This window comes from Mastomys coucha, unplaced genomic scaffold, assembly GCF_008632895.1.
Source record: "Mastomys coucha isolate ucsf_1 unplaced genomic scaffold, UCSF_Mcou_1 pScaffold20, whole genome shotgun sequence".
Classification (NCBI taxonomy): domain Eukaryota; kingdom Metazoa; phylum Chordata; class Mammalia; order Rodentia; family Muridae; genus Mastomys; species Mastomys coucha.
The window spans coordinates 21,405,321-21,411,767 of NW_022196903.1; the positions used below are offsets into that span (position 1 = coordinate 21,405,321).

The 6,447-nt window shown below is 39.5% G+C and overlaps 1 non-coding gene across 1 annotated transcript; it reads right to left on the minus strand.

Annotated features, from left to right (window-relative positions):
• Window positions 1-3,721: 3,721 nt before the first annotated feature.
• LOC116100184 lies at window positions 3,722-3,853 on the minus strand. Its single transcript, XR_004122526.1, has one exon. It is a non-coding gene; the product is annotated as a small nucleolar RNA SNORA17 (small nucleolar RNA).
• Window positions 3,854-6,447: the final 2,594 nt, after the last annotated feature.

Consider the following 6,447-nt stretch of genomic DNA (forward strand, 5'->3'; position numbering starts at 1 on the left):
GCTGGTGGAAGAAGGAGAGTAGCCATTTGTGAGCATACTGGAGATGAGGCATATGGCTGGTTTGCTTGCTAGCATTTTTGTCAATTATAGGAGAAGTCTGAGGTTAAAAGATAAAGAGAGAAAAACTAGTGATGCATGCATATAAAGTATGATATGAATCATTCTGGAATTTTATACAGGTCTAACAAATAAAAACATCCAAATGTACTAAATTTTTTATCAGTAGATAAATATTAATAACAAAATAACAATTACAGTGAAATTTTATTTTAAACACTACCCCTTAAAATGTTATAAAGTAATTATAAAGTTTTAGCATTATATTGTAGACTCAGTAACCCATCAATAGTGTTGACTCCTATGTTGATGATAGAATTGGTCACCCTGCCCCATATGGGTAGGTTGACATTTACCTAGATATGTCAGAATATGTTTCTGAAGATAGTGAGAATGAATAAACCTCATTTATCATCTTTGAAGTCTCTGATGGTAAATATGTTATGTCTCTATCATATACACCAAAGCATTTGTCCCACATAAAGATACTTTAAAATATTTTATATTTCAGATTACTTCAAGTGGTAGTTTAAATGTAATTGGCCCCTATAGACCTACAGGAAGTGGCAAATTAGCATACGTGGCCTTGTTGGAGTGAGTGTAGTCTTGTTGGGGGGAAGTGTGTCACTGTGGGCATAGCTTTAGAGGTCTTCTATGCCCAAGCTATGTACAGTGTGGCAACAGTCTCCTTCTGCTGCCTGAATATCAAGTTATAGAACTCACAGCTCCTCCAGCACCATGTCTGCCTGCATGCTGCCACCCTTCCTGACATGATGATAATGGACTGGATCTCTAAAATTGTAAGTCAGTACCAATTAAAGGTTTTACTTCTTTAAAAGTAGCCTTAGTCATGGTGTCTCTTCACAGCAATAAAAACCTGAGACACTTTATTACTTAAATTACCATTTTCAATATCTTTTTATGGATTTGCTGTTTTCTATAAAAACAAGAGGAAATAGTTTCACTATGAATATTTACTTATATCTTTATAGAGTCAAGAAATTGGCTTTCTAAAGCTACATTTGGGATCTAGCTTCAACCTTCAATACTCACACATAACAATTTCAGTGTGCTGTACAGCGAATTTTAAACCTCACTCTATTATTAATTCTTATTATATTGTTATATAATAATTAGTGTTTTAAATATATTTGCAATGTATTGATATATTAGTACCTCTCTCTGCATTACCATAATATTCTAACTACACCCCATAACTACTAACCATTCCTTGGTCCTCTTTTCAGACTCAGAGCTTTTGAATTTGTTTTGCGATCCATTTAGTTTAACCGGGGACTCTTATACTACCATTGAATTATAACTATTCATTCAAGCCTGGTGGGGTCATCCATGGGTATACAACTGAAGCCCACAGTTTTCCCACTCTCCCTGAATCAATCAGGAGCAAATGGTACAGCAGTGGTTGTAGGACCCTAAGGCTCAGGTATTAATTGCAGAAGGAGGACAGAGTGTAAGAGGCAGATGATAAGGGCTTTGAAATGCTGTCTTCTTGTGCAAAATGCAGCCATTGTAGTTCTCAGCTCACAGCAGCTGCAGCTGCTGAAACTGGATCTTCACAAGAATGAACTCAAAACCAATCAGATTTGTGTGTCTATATCAGAAATAATGGAAAATGCATTTTCTGCACATGTCAGCTTAGTTAATCCTTTATCACATTGTAGCACACAACTGGCTCCTAGAAAATCTGACTGTGCTTATGAGTCACATTTTCTTTTATATCGCACTGTTGATAATTGGCTCCATAACTTAGGTAGAAAGTACTCCAATAAACATTGATGCATGCTCACTTTTTTTTTCTTTTAGTATAGAATAGAGTTTATTTAGGGCATGGGGAGGGAAGTTAAGAGGGTAGTAGAGGCAGAGAAAGGCAGAGAGTGGGAGAAAGTAGAGAAGTAGGGGCCGGCCATGACCACGTGGAGAGAGGGGGAAAAGAATGGGGAGAGAGGGGGAGCAAAGGGGTGAGAAGCAAGGTGGAGAAGCAGGAGTGAGAGAGAGCATGCTCACTTTTATGTTATGTTGAATTGCAAAGCTAAAAGTAAACAAAGGAGTGGTACATATTTTTCCTATGAAAGATACAATTTCTTTAAAAAAAAATACTTTTCATTGGTTCTTTGTGAATTTTACACCATGCACCCCAGTCCCACTCATCTCCCTTTCCAATCATACCCACTCTCCATCTTTGGAAACCTCTGTTCACAGAGAAAAAAAAAATGCTCATTGTGGAAGCTGTAGTATGCCACAAGGTGTCCCACAGTATACTCTTTAGTCCTCATTTATTTGCTAGCAGTGATTTTTCATTGACATGAGTCATTGGCCTGGTATGAGGCCTCTGTCTTCTGCTACTCTATCAATATTGGAACATCACTGGGACTCCTCTTAGATATCCTGTTGTTGCCCTTGTCACGGAGATGCTGCAGCTTGGGATCTATAGGACCAGCCCCTTTATGGATTCCAGGAGTTCATCAATGGGAAAGATGTCAAGGTGGACCAATCCAAAGCCCTGGATCTTGGCCAGAGAGGTATCTCAGTAGGTGAGTCTGTTAGCACTCCCACTCTGCTGGCTGTTACCTGCAACTCTCACAACGTTGCCCATATCACCACATAACAGACAAGTGACAGAGGCAGCTCTCCGCTGAACCCATCTCTCTGGAATGCTGCAGTTGGTGCTCTCATGACCCCCAAAGCCACATCTCTCTCCTGCTGTAAGCAGTAAAGGGCAAGTGGGTTGAGGGTGTATCTTCTTTGTGCATGCCACTTCACAAGAGACTAGTGATAGAACCAGTTTTCCCAAGCATATATCCTCTGGGCAGCATACTCGCAACCTCTGCAATGTGCAGGGCTTGCCCTCCCAAGTATTGCAGCTGGCTAGGGATGGGGACAGCTCTCCTGGTCTCATGCCTCCATGGCCGGCTCTCTCTTAAAGCCTAAGTGAGAGGTGGGGCCAGTTCTGCATAGCTGTCAGACATCAACATGTACTGAGTGACAGCCTAAACCAGGGGCATCTACCTTACCTTTGGTAGTAACAGACCCATGTTATTGCAAAGCTATATGCCCAGATATGGCCCCCAGCGGCAGTATAGGCCAATACTCCACCCCACCATAGTCCCAGATGGTATCATCAGGTATTCACATCAGGCTGTTCCTTGCTACCCACAACCAGTTCTGTCTCTCTTCATTGTGCCCACATGTTTCCATTTCTCATTCTCTTTCATTTTTTCAACTACATATTTAATCCTCTTAGTAGTGTCTAGGGTCTCTGAGTGTCTGGGCAATCTCAGGAATGGTCTCCAGAGTGCTCTGCTCTGCTCCTGCATTATGGAGCCAGGCAGGGGTCATCTCAGGCATGGTATGTCCCCAACTCAGGCTCCCATAGTACCAGACTAAACTGATCATCATCTCAGGATGGCTCCCTGTCAGGGTCTGGTGATTGTCTCAGGCTGGCTTTTTGCCAGGCCCATCTGATTGGTCCCTTGGGCTCAGTCTGCCAGGGTCCACAGTCCCAGCAAGGGTTCTTCTGGTCTCTGGATTGTTTCTGGTGCTGGAGGACAATACAGATCTGTCTTGGTGATTGTCTCAGGCTAGCTTCCTGTCTGGGGCCCCCAGGACCTGAACTGGTGGTAATCCAAGGTTCACTTTTTTTCAGACACTGAGGGAACTGATCATTTAGATGTTCATAGGTCAGAGCATTGAGCATAGACATAGCCTCTCTCCTCTCTGCTATCTACTGATGTGCAGGAGACACAGCCACCACACCTGCAATGCACCTAGGAACAGAATTCTTTTAGGTTTTTAAAAAGCTTCCATATTGATTTTCACAATGGACTATTGTACAGTTGTACTGCCAGTGAATAAGTGCTCTCTTTGTCTGCATTCTTGTTACAGGAAGCTTCCAGCAGTACAGGACTCATGTTCATTCACATCCCATAGCCACAGGACAGGCTTAAAATCATGTTATTCTGAAGATTCACATAAGGACTCATTGCTGTTCAATGAAAGAGTAAAGGATTAAAATCCTCTTTAGGGTACAATAAAAATTGAAAACTAAATCCTAATTTAAACTGTAATAGATTTGCTGTGATGGAAAAGGTGCAACCAATAAGGAAACACCTATACATGCAGAAATATAAAACTGTCTTAATAATGAAAACAAATAAGTGAATTCTCAATAAAACACATGCACACTGGGTTAAGAGAACATCAGTCTAATTGATACTAATGGTGAAGGACAAACAGTAAGGGCTTGTCTGAGGTTCAATAGCAAGAAAGAATCTTAAAGATAAGACATATACTTGAGATTATCTGAGAACTTCATTAAGTATAAAGTACCCCGGAGGAATTGAAAGCCTCTAGCATACTAAATGTAACACAAATTAAAAGGAAAAGTTGAGATTTACTTCTATTGATTGAAACATCCACAGCAACCCTCAGTTATCATAGTGTGTTCTTAAATGAATAATGTTTACCTCATTCTACTTTCCTAGATGGCAAACAAATATCATATGTTAAAACAACATAGCAAAAATGAAGAGCTCATCTTTCAAAACAATGTAATAAACTGGTATCCAGAGTAAGCTAAATGCTGAAAGTCCGGGATTGAATAAATGCAGAACAATATGGAAAATACTTCATGAGAAAGTGAGGGTGGTTTGAACTAACATATCAAGAACTGCAGGAAAATATGAACACCATAGCCAACCAGGACATTAAAATGCCAGATAAAATGGTAAATGATGAGGAATTACTGAGACAAGCTCAGTGATAGGTTAAGCACAACTGAAGAAAAACAGATAAAAAGAAATACAGACCTATACAAAACCCCCACATTAAATCAGTGTAAAGTAAAAGAACTGAACAGATCATCTTTAGCCATAGCAATGGTCTACATATAATATGCAAAAGGCCAGGCTGATAAGAACATTTGAAGATGAAAAGTCAATTTCTTTAATACACATGGCAAAATCATGTAACTTGACTCTGTTCTGCCTCGTTCTCCACTTCAGTGGATCATCTGTGCCCCATCTTCTTGATGGTGTAAACTTTCTTTAGTTTAAGTAGTTCCTTGCCTTTGATAATTCCCAGCTATGTTTTGAGAAAGTTACAGCACTTTAGTTATTTGACTAGTCATCATAGTCAGTCAACATCATCACTTAGAGTTTCTAGTCCTTTTTATTCTTTTTAATTCTTTTACTTATTTATATTCCAGATGTTGCTCTCCTTCCCAGTTCCCCTTCCCATGGTTCTTCATCCCATCACCCCTCTCTTTGATCCTGAGAAGGTGCTCACCCCTCCCACTCATCTCAACTTCACACACCACCTGTGTTCACTTTCCTTGGGGCATCAAAACTCTACAGGATTAGGTGCATTCTCTCCCACTGAGGTCAAACAAGCTGTCCTCTGCTTCATATGTGCTTGGGGCCACAGACAACCCCATGTATATTCTTTGGTTGGTGGCTTAGTCTCTGGGAGCTCCCATGGGTCTGAGTTGGCTGATACTGTTGGCCTTTTAATGGGGTTGCCATCCCCTTTAGTTTCTTCAGTCCTTCACATAATACTTCAATATGGGTCCTTGACCTCATTCTAATGGATGGCTGCTTAACTCAAAGATGGAAATTTGTAAGATGGTCTTGAATAAAATACAGATAATGTTCTTGGTTTCATATGTGTATTAACTGATGTAGCCAATCTGTCACAGACATACATCTTTTAGTCAAGACGTCAATGAGTTTAATCACACAGTTTAAACTCAACAACGTATACTAGTGGGTAGGATACAAGATTGACATTTATGATCTTTTAAAATTTACCAGTTAATATTTAAAACCTGTAACAACTTGACATTGTGTCAGAGACTTAGCTTTCTGGAAATCAGCAGTCCTTTGGCACATCCAGTTTGGCTTTCATTCTGCACATTACTATATATTTACTTTTGTTCCTGATTCTGCATTTGACTTTTCAGTTCCTGTTTTGCTCAAGGCATACTTTGGCTAAAGGTCAGTGTCAAAGAGTAAACAGTGCCAAGGTTGACTAAATATAAGTAGATATCCATGCACTTTGGAAGTAAAAAAAAAAAAAAAAAAGTAATATTACAACTGTCAGCTAAATTTGAACCAACAAGGTTAAATATAAAAGTGAATAGACTATTATACTGTGCTGGTAATCCCAATTCCTTTGATATTTCCTTTCTTCCTTTCCTTCCTTTTCCTTCCTTGAGTGTTTATTACTGAATGACCTTGGGAAAAGGCTTGTACATAGATGAAAGCTGTTATTGCAATTACTGGATGTGATGTAAAATATTTCATCATAACCTATGTAAGACATTTAGCATCCATTACAAAGTACCTACCAAATATCCCTCTGATTACTAATAAT